Source organism: Cupressus sempervirens, chromosome 2, assembly GCF_028749045.1.
Source record: "Cupressus sempervirens isolate cs-2001-9-10 chromosome 2, ASM2874904v1, whole genome shotgun sequence".
NCBI classification, from domain to species: Eukaryota; Viridiplantae; Streptophyta; class Pinopsida; order Cupressales; family Cupressaceae; genus Cupressus; species Cupressus sempervirens.
In genome coordinates, this window is record NC_143119.1 from 393,029,188 (window position 1) to 393,043,816 (window position 14,629).

The following is a 14,629-nucleotide window of genomic DNA, read 5'->3' on the forward strand; positions in this document are numbered from 1 at the left end:
GCAAGATCATAGACCTACAATATCATTAGTCCTAACAGAGGAAACCAGGTCGATTAATGTTAGTTTAATAGAGATACCAAAAATCACATACATTGTTTCATCTTTGCAACCTAAATAGGAAAAAATACTCATCAACATCCTTCATGAAAATATTGGCTACTTTGCATGGTCCTACCAAGACATGTCAGGGTTGGACCCCAACTTAGTGGTACATCATTTAGTCATAAATTCAATGGCTAAACTAGTCAAGAAAAAACTTTGTAAAATACATCCTAAAGTTTCCTTACTGGTCAAAGCAGAGTTAGAAAAACTAATAGATGCAAAGATCTTTCACTCGATTGACTACTTATATTAGATCTCTAGACTACTAGATGCAAAGATCTTTCACTCGATTGACTACTAGATTAGATCTCAAACATAGTACCTACCACAAATCCTTCTAGTGATATAAGGATTTGCACAAGTTTCAGGGATCTCAACAAAGCTTGTCTGAAGGATGATTTCCCATTGCCAAATATAGATATGATTGTTGATCTCACTGCAAGCCACGAGCTCATATCACTCATGGATGCTTTTTCTGGGTACAATTAGATTCAAATAGCACAAGCATATCATAATAAGACAACATTTACAACCCCTTGGGGGACCTTCTATTATAACATGATGCATTTCGGGTTGAAAAAAACTAGGGCAACCTATTAGTGAGCAATGACGGTCATCTTCCATGATCTTATCTAAAAAACTCTTGAAGATTATGTGGATGATATTCTAGTCATGTCTCTTAATGCTCTTGATCACTTGTCTCATCTTGAGGAAGTGTTTGATTGGCTAGCTAAGTACCATCTCATGCTCAACCCCATGAAATGTGTCTTTGGGGTCACATCTGGAAAACTCCTAGGATTCATTGTCTCATGATGTAGTATTGAGATTGACCCTAAAAAGGTCAATGGTATCATGGAAATGGATCCACCTAAGACACTCAGACAACTTCACTCTCTTGAGGGAAAACTACAATCAGTCAGAAGGTTCATCTCCCAACTAGCTAATAAGTGTCTACCATTTACACACTTGCTCAAAAAGGATCAAAATTTTAGGTGGGATCCTATTTGACAATGTAAATTTGAACTAATCAAGCAATACTTGGCTAATCCACCTATCTTGGTTCCACCAATTGTAGGAAGACGACACATATTATACATCACAACTACCCCAATAGCACTAGGTGCTCTTCTAACACAAATTGATGATATAGGTAAAGAGTAGGCTATTTACTACATCAGTCACAATCTAGTCGGGTATGAGCTCAATTATACACACATGGAAAAATCATGCTTGGTTGTGGTCTTCACCACTTAGAAGCTTCGTCATTACATGTTGAGTCACACTGTGCAACTAATATCCAAAATTGATCCATTGAAATATATGTTGTCACGTATAGTACTCATAGGGCACCAAGACAAATGGGTCATGCTTCTTAGTGAGTTTGACATCTAGTATGTCAATAGGAAAGCTATCAAAGGTCAAGCTATAGTAGATCACTTGGAAGATGCACCCTTGGTTGTTTGATCAACCTCTCATTATGGAGTTTCTAGATGAACATCTCTACTTGATAGAGGAACAACCATCCTGGAAATTATACTTTGATGGATCTTACACATCCCATGGTTCCAAAGCCGACATACTCTTGGTCACCCCTCAAGGTGACTACATTCCTAAATCCTTCAAACTCTAGTTCTAGTGCACTGACAACATCTCATAGTATGAAGCTCTTATTACAGGGCTCAAAATAGTAGTTGAGTGGAACATCATAGAGCTATAGGTCTTTGGAGATTCATAGTTTATTATCAAGAAAGCCTTGATGAATATCAAACTAAGGATGATAATTTTTAGCCTTACAAAGAATTGGTAGATCAGTTGAAGAAACACTTTACTCAGATCCAATTTACTCAAGTACCTAGATTACAAAAAAGGGTGGCAGATGGCATGGCTACTATTGGTTCACTTTTGAAGATCCCTCAGGAGGCTATACAGTATGAATTCTTAGTCAAGCAATTACATGAGTTCACATAAAAGAATAATGAATTGACACAAGTATGTGTCTTGGTCGGTCCCCAATCCCCATGGTACCACAAAATTCATGCTTACATACTAAATGCTAACATATCTCCTCATCTCACAAGAACCCAATGCTAGAATCTTATTTGTAGAGCATCCTACTACACTATTATAGCTTACAACCTATATAATCATGGTTATCATGAAAATCTCTCTCCATTTTTAGACCAAAATGAGGCTACAATGGCTCTAAAAGAGATACACTCTAGACTTTTTGGTGCTCATAAGAGCAATATAGTCCTAGCTAAGAAAGTATTGTGAGCTAGATATAATTGGCCTACTCTAGAGCATGATGCCTATGACTTTGTCAAAAGGTGTCTACCCTATCAGCAACATGCAACTTTGATCTGAGCCCCAACTCAAAATCTTCAACCTATTGCACTGCCATGGTTATTAGCATGTTGGGGGTTTGACCTTGTTGGTGTTATAGCACCCCTCTCTTTTGAAGGACACAAGTGGAAAATCACTGCAATTGATTATTTCACTAAGTGGGTAGAAGCAATCCCACTTATCACTGACATAGGAGTTCAAGCCTCCAAGTTTATCCTCTATCATTTCATATGTCACTTTAGTATCCTAGCTACCATTTTCATCGACCATGGAGCTAACTTTGAAAACCTCAATATGGAATAGTTGTGCACCTCCCTCCACATCCATCGCCATTTTTCTAGCCCCTACTTCCCACAAGGTAATGGTTAGGTTGAGGAAACTAACAAAACATTACTCAAAATCCTAAAGAAAGTTGTCAATGATTCTGGCCGCGATTTTTATTTACAAATCAACCCTACCCTATGGGCAAACTGCACTTCATTCCATACATCTGCACAATTCCATACTCCCTAGTCTATGGTGCCAAAGTGGTACTACCTATTGTGGTTGAACTCCCATCCTTGCATATTTCTTTGTGAGGGAAAATATCAGATGAGGATTACAGAGTTTCTATACTCACCCAACTAGATCTACTTGATTAAAAAAGGAAACATGCCTATAACCATCTCATGGTCTATCAAAATCACCTAAAGCACAACTTCAATAGAAATGTTCATCCATAGAAATTTCAAGTAGGTGACATGGTCCTCAAGGAAAATATGAAGGTCCAAGCAGACCAAGAAAAGAAGGAAAAGTTTGAGCCCACATGGCTTGGTCTATATGTTGTCACAACATATTTTGGCTCTTGAGCATATCAACTATCAACACTTGAGAGAGAAACACTAAATGATCCCAGCAACATCATTCACCTTAAGAAAATCTATGCCTAAGATCCTCATTGTATCCCACTAATCCTATGGAAAAGACAAAAAAAAATCAAAAAAGGTCTTAAAAAATAAAAAAGAGAAAATCATAAAGAAAAATAAATGTCCAATGGTGAAAACTTGGCAATTCAAGCACCTTGGGTAGGTACGTTGGTGAAAACCTAGCAAATAGGTGCCTTGTGTACTTGACCTTCCCATTATCTATCATTGATCTTCATTCATTATCAACCATCCTCCCATATTTTCAAGGTGTTCCAATGATCCTATCACCACACTATCACTATCACTATCACTATCCTCATTCCTAAGCTTGGACACCATATCAAAGCAGTGTATTTTAACACGCCATATCCTTTGTAAACAACAACATGTGTATCATATCCATGTATGCTATCACTTGTATCCTAACTCATGTATCATACCTCGTATGTATCATATCATATGTACCTTATCTCTTGTGTCATATCCATGTATCATACCCTTTGTAAAAATAAGTATACCATATCTTTGTACCATGCTATCTCCTCATCCTAAGCTTTTCCCATTGTACTATATCAATTCTACTATCCTATCACATTGAACTTCCATATAATGACCCTTTTACATCCCATGGTCAGTTAGTTGTACATCCCCCAAAGTTAGTCTCTAGCTTAGTATCATTGTATATCTCTCACCTCCTTCTGTCAGTTTGTGCCTAATCCAAATCTATAGTTATCGTAGCTATGCATTTTAGTAAGTCCTCATGTGAAATCCTTTATCATCAAAGTGTTGTCCTAAAATTTTCAGTTTGCCTAAGTAACATCACCACTCTGGATACTACCGACAGATCCTTGTAGGATACAACTTTCCTCTTGTCTAATCTTGGTCCGTGTGTCTCTTGTCCTACCATTCTCTTAGGCAAAAGGTCATTTTCTATTTACCTACTCTTTCTTTTGATATTGGCTTTCAAATTTGGTTCTTGATTATCTTTTCCAAGGAATTTGGTTGTTTTCTCCTCAAGGTCACCATGATCTTTTATATCATGGTGTGTAGTGAATGGGGCAATTCAAGAGCAAGGTTTTGATTAGGGCTTTCATCTTCTTTTTCTACTTGTGAGTCAGTGTAATAAGACCCTTGCATAGTTCAAACATGTGATCACTTGTGGTTACATGGTGCACTTGGGAAATATCATTTTCTTTTGGGTTACCCAGTATCGTTTCCACTCTTCTTCCTTCGGGATCATGTGTGATGTTGGGGCAATAATTGTGTGTTTGTTTTGAGTCAGTCCTATGTAATATTGGTTTAAAAGCCTTGATATTCTTTGTAACCTTGGCATATACCCAATATTCCTATATCAAAATAAATTCTCAACTACATGGTGGTGCTCCCCTTTGGAACAGCCTCTGCTCAAGCTTCAATGGATTCCTTCACCCCTCCATTTTACAAAATCAATAACCATTTTCTAACATCCTATCCAGACATCCCATTAAATCAATTCTACAATCATGATCCAACCACTCTATATATCCCAATAGTATCCACAGTTACCCATCTCCATTTCCTCTCCCACTCCCCCCCCCACCATTCCCCACCTGAGTTCTTAACCCACGGTTATTCTTGTGTACATGGTTTTCCTTTGTCTCATTCTCCCATAATGAGAGTTTGAGTCCTTTTTAATCCTCTTAGCCAATCTAAGTCCTCCCTCTTGCCCCAAATCCTTGTACTTTTCAAGAAATCATTGGGCCTCATCTCCTCTCCTTGTCACCTTCTTGAGGGGGCATCACACAATCTAGTCTCTCCTCTTTTTGCTCAAGAGTGGGCCAACATTGTTTCTTTTAAAATCTTCTTCGAGTTGTCTATCTTCAAACATCTTTGAAATAGTATTGTTCCAACACTATCTCAAAGAGGGACAAAATTAAGACACCTAAATTTGATTGCATCATTTTAGTAATCCTAATTAGTCATCTCCTAAGCTATCATTATTTAAATATTAAATCTTTAATTAATTCATTGCCATCCCCTAGTTAAATAATTTAAATTATCAACTATAGCCCAATCGATAAATTCAAAAGACAAATCCAAAGTCTAAATATCAACTAAATCCCTATTATCCTATTAAATTAAATAAATACATAAATATATTTAATTTAATCCTAAAATATACTTTGATTTAATAAATAATTTAAAATAAATTCTCAAACCCTAACTATCCCTAAACCCCTACCATTAGCTGAATCCAAACTATTCACCCATGCTAATCTTGCTTAGCCAGCTAATTAACCTACCTCATAAATGCTAGCCCACTTGCATCCCTCTAATATGCCACTTGCACCATAATTCCCCCCTAAGCGAAGCCTAATCTCTTCCTTAAGCATGTGCACAACTTTAACCAAGGGTTAAGAAAGTCTTAGACTAAACCAAAGTCAAACTTCTATCCTATCCCTCTTACATTCCTATCCAAGAGCCTTAAAGGCTCTTACATGACTTGAAGGCTCTTTAAAGCCTCCTATATTCTACTTCCACACTCTTTCTCCCTCATAACTCCCTTTGACCACCCATCTTGACCCTCTTCGCTTATCCAATCCCCTTGTGACACTTGTCATAAGGCTGTGGATTTGAAGAATGACAATCCATGTGCTATTCGTTCCTTGCATCCTAGCCCTCCATCTTCCTTCCTTCATCCTTACATCCTGTTCCTCCATCCTTGCATCCTTGGCCTATAAATGAAACTTTCTCCCTTCACAATTAAGGATCAATTTTCATTCAAACTCATAATGCCCCTTTGCAGAACAAATCATTGAATCACACTGTTACCATGTAGGAATCCTCACTCATTTCCTACACCACATTTCACCCTTCAAAGGCTCTTATCCATTGAAGGCTTAAAGAATGTATGATCATACATCCCTATCATTACACACATCTACATAATCAAGGAGGCTTGTTGAGTGCTCTCCCATCAGTTTACATTCCCTTTTTTACACTTGCTTTTGTCTAATCTATATGTGAGTTTAGTCATTTGTTTTGTGAATGTTATAATGTTTTGTTTAATGTTCTTTGCATGCTAACTTCCATATCTCTACAACAAGGTATGCTTGGTGTTATGGCCATGCCTACTTATGAGTAGATGATGTAGACATTACATAAGTCCAGTGGTACAAAGTACTATTATTTATCTGGACTGAATGCTAATGCTTCTTGTATGGGTTAGTATCTGAGATAAGAAGAGTCATCAATGACTCTTGATAGTTTCTATAGAACAATGTCTTTGTACACTTGAGCTTGTCAAGGACTTGGAGTAGATGATTGGCATAATTAAGCCTTTGTCATTGATGCCAATGGTGGAGAAGTATACATGAAAAACATCTCTCATGAATGAGGGAGAAGTTTTTGCTATGTATGGGGGAGAGATTGCATGAAAAAAATCCTCTAGCACAATGGGGGAGAGATTACATGAGTACATCTTCTGATAACATGTGAGAGATGTAGGTATGGGGGAGAAGTTCTAGAATGGGTGATAGTGATTAATGTCAATGGGGAGAAACATTAAATATGGAGAACTTGTGGACAATTGATTTCCATCCATGCAAGACTAAGATGAAGAAGTTTTTCACATAAGTGAGAAGTGTAAAAATTCATGACCATCCATTGAATAATGAGAGTTATTATTAAGAGTCAGAGTGTGTAAAACTAATGTTGATCCTAAGAATGAGAAACCACAAATAGGGCAATGTTCTAGTGAATTTTAGATTTGATTGATGAAGAGGATTTGAAAAGAAGAGAAAAATAATAGCATAAGACTTTGATTTGGTATTCTTGGAACATAGATGTTTTTCATCTATGTTGCCATCAATACCAAATGGGGAGATTTTTAGTTGGAATGCTAATGGTATTCCTTTGGGGAAGTATCCTAAGAATTTCTAGAAGACTTGAGGAGATTTTTAGCATGATTGACATGTTGCATTCATGATTGTGTTTGTCATTGATGTCAACATAGCATTATTTCTGTGTAGACTGGAAGAGAAATAGATAGAGAACAAGGTCCTATGGACTGAATATTGATGATTAGGTCAAGTGTAGTTAAAGATATGTTCTACACTATATCTTGATGATGCAGATAAGTGTGCATATAGAGAGTCGAAGACATGCAAAAGATATGCTTGACTTATAGAAGACAGTAAGTAGATAGAGTAGTTGATAAGTGGTTTCTAATGATTGACTTGTATCTCTTTACTGTGGTAAAATCTTGATATGTGAAGTTAGAAAGTGACAATAGACAACCTAATGATGATGTCAGTGAATGTGCAAGGTCTGAGGTCATACATTTGAGAAGTTGTAAAGATTGTGAGCTGATAATGTTGTGTAATTGGTAAACATTTGTTTATCTTAATTATAATTAATTGGGAAAGCCTCAAGGTTGACTCAAGGAATTATTTTGAGGATAAGGTTTAAAGGAAGGTTATATTCCTTTTGATGAAGTGTGAATTAAAGTGTGATATGAAAATTATTTGGTAAATGCAAGTGAGCAATCCAAGGGATTATTGGATGCAAAGTTGGTGACCTGGTATCAAGATCAGAAGAGGTTTTGTCCACTCAAAGGCTAGAGAAGGAGCTATATATTACTATTATTCTGAAAGGAATAATGGATAGATTATTTGGCCAAAGAGTTCAGTGATCTTGCCTCTAAAGCTGTTTGGATAGTGGGTTCATTTGCCTTCCACAACTCCTAACAGGGTTGCAATCTCCTAAAAGGGATTCAAAGTCTCCTAATAGGGACTGACATGTACTAAATATATTTCATTGGCTCCTAAAAAAATCCATCCTCTAACAAGGAACATTTATATTAGTACATCATTTTGTAGGTACCATCCCACCAAGGTTTTCTCTTTGATCAAGGGTTTCCCTAGTTAACATATCTGGAGTTATTGCATATGAGTTTCTTGTTATGGTTTTTAATTATATTATTCACATGTTTAGGGATTAAAAAGGTTCATAAATATTTTAATATTTTGATAACTAATTCATCCCCTACCCTCTCAGTTGTCTAGGTGGAATTTAATTTCTAAGAACATTTAGCCCCCACTTAAGTAGGAGTATAAGTGAAACTCAAACTCATGGTAAAGTAGATCAAAATAATAAGATTATCTTATCAAGACTAAGGAGATAAGGCAAAAAATCACCCAATGGACTTGCATCCTTGTCAAGTTCAAAATCAAGATAGGAGATATACCACTAACAAATACAAAAAACAAAAATAGTCTAATTAACTTGCCTAGTAGAATTGGTGTATCTTTCTATGAATCACACTAGAGGCATGCTTCAAAAAAAAATTGAATTGATAATATAGTGTGCATGTAACACTATTCAACCTATCAAGGATACTTCCTCAAGGACTCTTGTCACCAAAAGTGAAATCCAAAAGATGATATAGGCATAAGGATGCATGTATCCTTAAGGGGCTAGAAAATGCATATACATTGATTTTGCATCTAGATTGTTAGTAATCTATGGAGGGGTCTAGAAAGAGAAAGGATTAGGCCTTACAAATTGTTATAAGTCCAAATGGTTAGGCCTTACAAACTATTAGTAGTCCAAAGGTTCGAGCCTTACAAAATATTAGTAGTCCAATAAGGGATCTAGATAGATAAAAGATTAAGCCTTACAACTAGTTACTAGTGGATAATAAGGGATCCAAATGAGATATTATAGTATGTGTGTGAAAAATGTGAGCAATGTGTATGCCCCCATGTTAAAGTAATTGCTAACACCTCAATTAGATAAATTTCTTTAACAAAAGTATACATACATCCATTGGAAATGTTAACAATATGATATGACACAAAGATCCAAAAGAAAAATCCAAAAGACACATCAAGGGAAATGAAAACATGACATTTGAAGAGAACATATAAGGGAACATATGATAATATATAAAATATTACATAGAATATGAAATGTTCATTACTCAAATGAAGTAGAACTCAAACAAAATGGAGGAAAGGCATTCAAGAGTTATGAAGAAGAGTCTTTTTGGGTTGACATCATAGATACCTAAAAGAATTTGGTAGTACCATGTTGCAACATCTCAAGCTAACTAGACTTACTAGAAAGGTAAAAATATAAGAATGAGAAAAACATTTTTGATTACTTTGTTACCTTGTGCAAATAGAGAAACAATGACCATTTAATGAAATCTAGACAAAACATATAGAACAATATGGGGTAAATAAAATATGACATGCAAAAACATAAAGACCATTGTAAAAGAGCATCTAACCAAACATATTACATACCCCCATCTCAATCTATAATATTTTGGGAAGGTGGGCAACTCACAAGGTGATCAACATCAAGCATGGTGGAAGGAACAATAGCTAGCTCTAAACAAGGACCTATTTAGCAACTAGGTCAATGTGTTTGATTCTATAAGTGATTAATATTTTTTAAGAAAGAAATTATGGTAAATTATGATCAATATCACTAGCATGCACATCACTTTTAGTATCAATATTATCATCAAGAGTATCTTCTTCATCTATGTTTATCATAATATAATCCAATACATGAATCCTATCATTATGATCACCAATTTTAGACATAGGATTATCAAAGAAAAGTAATGTTGGAAACTACAGTTGGAGCAATTGTTATGTTGTCATTGATGTCAAACCTTACTAGTAAGATATTTTAAAACCTATTGGAATGACATTTACTAATAGTATAGAGTGCCATAACATTTGATTGATGAATAGGATTTGAAAAGATGAGATAACAAGGTGAGCTAGTGATATTGTTGAGAAGAGAAGTTAAGTATCATGGAATTACAATGAGCACTTAATAATTTCATCATTGACAAGATAATATGTTGTTTAATCATCACAGGAAGTAACAAAGCCAAGTTGAATTGATGTATGGGAGAAATGACATTAAGTTGAGTATAACTCTTGTTGGGCATTCAGTTTGCATGAGTTCAACGATAGGAATCCATTGCGTATTTCCTCTCTTGAAAAGAAAATATTTTTTAAGGATCTAATCCAAGGTTCAGTATTTGTCTTGCGACATATCAAAATTTTCTTAGTAGAAGATAAATGTGAGTGTTCACAAGGAGGCCTTTTTTGGTACTAAAAGACTCTTTTATCTTAGAATCGAAGTAAATCTGTTCACTGTCTAAAATATCACACCAAAAGAGAACAATATTTTTTTTTTTTTTGTTTTTTTTTTTCTCGATGAATGCAACACTAATAATGCAGCCACTATGAGGTCCTATTCTAATAGGGGGTTAGTAAAGAAAATAATGAAACTAAAAGAAAATAACATCAAATCAAATGACTTGAAATTGAAATTCCTAAACAAACATAAGCTATAGAACACAACACGATGTGAGTTAAACCTTCGAAGAAGTTAGTAGGAAACTAATGAAAATAGGAGCAGTGCTTCCTAGAATCCACTAATGCAATTGTCGATGAGAATCTTTAACAAATTGAATGATGTTTCACTCTTCATCAAATTGCAAGGCCATGGAAAGTGCGCTCATGCAAGAATAAAATCTATGTAGACACAATTGGGTGATCTCTTCTCAAGCTCATTAACTCAGTGGAATTCGTATATTTGTAGAGAACACTAGAACTAAAAGATTGCACAACCAAAAATAACACAATAAACCTTTGGCTCAATCACAATCTCATGAATAAAATTCACAAAAATATGACACATTGAGGCAAGAATAACTACACTCCAAATGTGAGCGCCAAAAGAATAATTTTATTGTATAATAATGGTAGCCCTTGTTACATTTTACAATGGGGTATTTATAGGAAATTGTCTCCTTAATTTGTGTTGAGAGTGAGAGATATCTTGATGCAATAAAATTCTTTTAAAACATTAAAAAAAACTAAATATATACAAACTAACAATCTAACGGTTGCTTAGAAGGATTCCATCCATTTTTTATTCATTAATTGGATGCATGAGCCCTTTACATGTCAAAAAAAATGAAAGCATGAGAGAGAAAGTAGGAGGAGGCCATCAGTTGAAGTGGAAGTGCATGAAGGGGCCAAAAAGAGAAGCTAGCCCTTCACTAGGTGTGTGTTTAAGTTAACTTGCCATCAAAGCGCACTCCTGATGCATTAAAAGTGCTATTTTTTGAACTGGCAGTCAACTATCAGCACACCTCTAAATTGTGGAGTTGTGGATCTATGGACCTATGAATCTACATGAAAATGTAGAGCTGTGGACCTGTGGAGCTGTAGACCTTGACAAGGTCAAAATCTCAAAATTTTATTAAGTTCCAAAATTGAATTTCTAGCATCTGGGTTTTGTTCATCTTCACCCCAAAGCTATGTTTGGATATTTTCCCTTGAATTTCTCTATCATCTTAGTATTCTTAGCTATATTTGGAAGATCTAAAGCCTCATACTTGTCCTTGACTTTCTATCTATAGTTGTCCACCTCAATTTGAGTCTCTGCAAAATCTTTGAGTTTGGTGTCCAACTCTAATAGTGCTCCCTCTATCCTGAAGGCTTGTCTGATGTCTTCATCATTGGATTCTTCCTCTAAAGTCTTCTTGAAATTATCCATATCTACCTCAAATAGCAACAACTTCTCTCATTCTTCATCTTCAAAAATGTCCAAGCATGCATCACTGTACAACTTTTCTGCTTCCAAAATTCGCTCTCAGGCTTGGTCCTTGAGCCTATGTATCTCATCATGCAATGTTTCCATCACTTTATTTCTATCCACAATCTTCTTTATCCAATCATCTATCATGTCTAACTCTTCTCTTGTATATACATGAATCAGAATGTAGTACCTCTGCCCTTTTATGGTTTGTAGAGTTTGCAAATCTTTGCCCCATGCCTGTACCTCATCCACGATGCTGAAGTCCTACCTCAAAATTACCATGATCTTATCCACATTCTCTTGCATTGCATGCAAAAACTTCAAACTTCCTATGATTATAGTGACACCTTTATCCTCAAGTTTGTCTCGCCAATCCTGACAAGCTTTAAAAAATGGATTGAGTTGTATAGCTTTCCCTTCTCTAAGAATGGTATTCAAAGTCTCCTTAGGGTGTTCAAGATTAAGAGGACCAATAACTTCGGCTATATATCCCTTTAGGATCTCAACTTGTCTTTGAAGTGTTATAATTTCAATCTCATCCTATTCCATGTGGCTGAGAACCTCTTTGACTCCCATAGTCATCATCTGTCGAGATGTATCATGTGTAGGCTTTCCCAACATAATATCTTTCACTTCATAGTCCTCAAGACTAATAGCTTCTACATCTATACCTTCAGGAGGGTGAGCCACTTATGCAAATAAGTTCAAGTTCTATGTAGTAGTGATGAATGCAAATGGCATTGCATCATGTAATGGAGACTCGAGTTTGTTCAAGATCTTTGCAATATCACAAATGTCATCCTCTAGAGCACAGAACTAATGCTTGGCACTTCTCATTATTTCTTTCTGAAACCATCTTGGGATATGTCTCTCCACAACCTTGGCTCTAGATGATGAAGGCATGTGTTCAACTACCTCCTTCCCTTTATCTCTATTTATCAGAGTCTCCTACTATGAGGACTCTTCTTTTGTAGGCTCGGTCTCTGTAGATCCTATAGTTTGATCCTCAACTTCTTGAGAAGGTTGTTGCACACATTTTTCTATATATGCCTCTTTTGATGGCTCATCAGTAACCCTTGGCTCTAGTTTCTCTTGTAATGATGGTTCCCTTTGAACATGTTCCTCTTCTAAACTTGGAGATGGAGGAGTTACTGAATCCTTATTTACCATTGTAAACTATGGTGGAGATGGACGAGTGAGATGAGGACCTTGTGTCTATGGTGGTATCTGCATCCAATCTTGCTATTGAAGTTCACTTGTAGGGGTATCTCTAATCTTATCCCCAACTAACTCAGTACCCATAGGCATGAAATAAAAATTTGGGATGGAGAGAACATCTTCACCTTGCTCCCTTTTCTCATTCATTCATTGCTACACTTCATCCTCTAAAGAAGAGAGTTCTACAAGTTTTGCTTGGGTGGGTGGTAGGGTACTCATGGCACTCTTCCTTCTCTCCAATTCTATGGCTTTTGCCAACTGGGTTCTCCTTTGTAGAGACACTTGTTCCTCCTCCTCATCTGATTCTATTTCTTCCTCATCATTTTCTTCCTTTGGAATGGTTTTGGGAACTAATGGATTAGGCACTAATCTCTTATGGACTACTTTCCTCTTGTTCATTCTAGCGTTGGTCCTCTTTTGTTTCTGTAGAACAATAGGAGAAGCAGGCTCTTCATGCATAGGAGGAATAGAGGTCTCTAGAATTTCTCCTTCTTCTTGTTGACTTGAAAAAATAGGAGATAATGGAAATTCAACATGGGTATGAGAAGCTCCACCATCCTGGGGCTCTTGCAAACTCGATTCTTATTGCTAGGAGGAGACCTATTCTTAAACATGCTCCATCCAAATCCTCTGAGGAGAGGCTCTCTTCCTCTCCAAAGGGTGGTAGTATCCTACTAGGTGATCAAGCTGGTAGATTGTCTTTGAACTAATAGGAGACTGGATCACCAAGATAGGAATTGTGACTTTCCTTCCCTTACCCCTTTTTGGGCGAGCATGTGCATGGAAGACCACTGTATCCAAAATTGGATCAAGTGGAAAGGGTTTCTTAATCCAACTCCTTGTCATTTGAATGACATGTCTCGCTCGATAATTAATATCATATACTTCCTCTCTATCAAATTCTACATTTAGAATGGGTCTCTCACCAACTTTATCTATATTGAATAGGGGATCCAATAGTTCCTTGGAGTCATGTAGCCTTATCTCATTAGGGATGGTCAAATGGAGAGCCTTTTCTGCTAGATACAAAGTCATCCAACAATAGTCTCTGATGCAGACATCATAGTAAGTTGTGGCATTTATCCAATGATCTTCAATGGTATTCTCATGATAGAACTCCTTTCTTGCCAGGTTTTCCACTTTATCAACATTATCAAAGAATGGCTGAGGAAAGTTATACTCTTCAAGAGGGTATTTCTCCCATTCCCACTTGAAAATTGGGATATCTTGCTTTCTCTTCACCTGATATGCTCCTACTACAAAAGGCTAATCCCAACAAGATCTTTGTTGTCTTTTGATCCTCTCATAAGATGACTCAATTTGCTAGGATATTTCCATTAGGACCAACTTGTCACTTGGGTACCTTGGGAGTTTCTTCAGATTGACAGATGCATCGCCTACCTGAATGTATGTAAATGTTTGGAACTGGATGAAATATGCTCTGA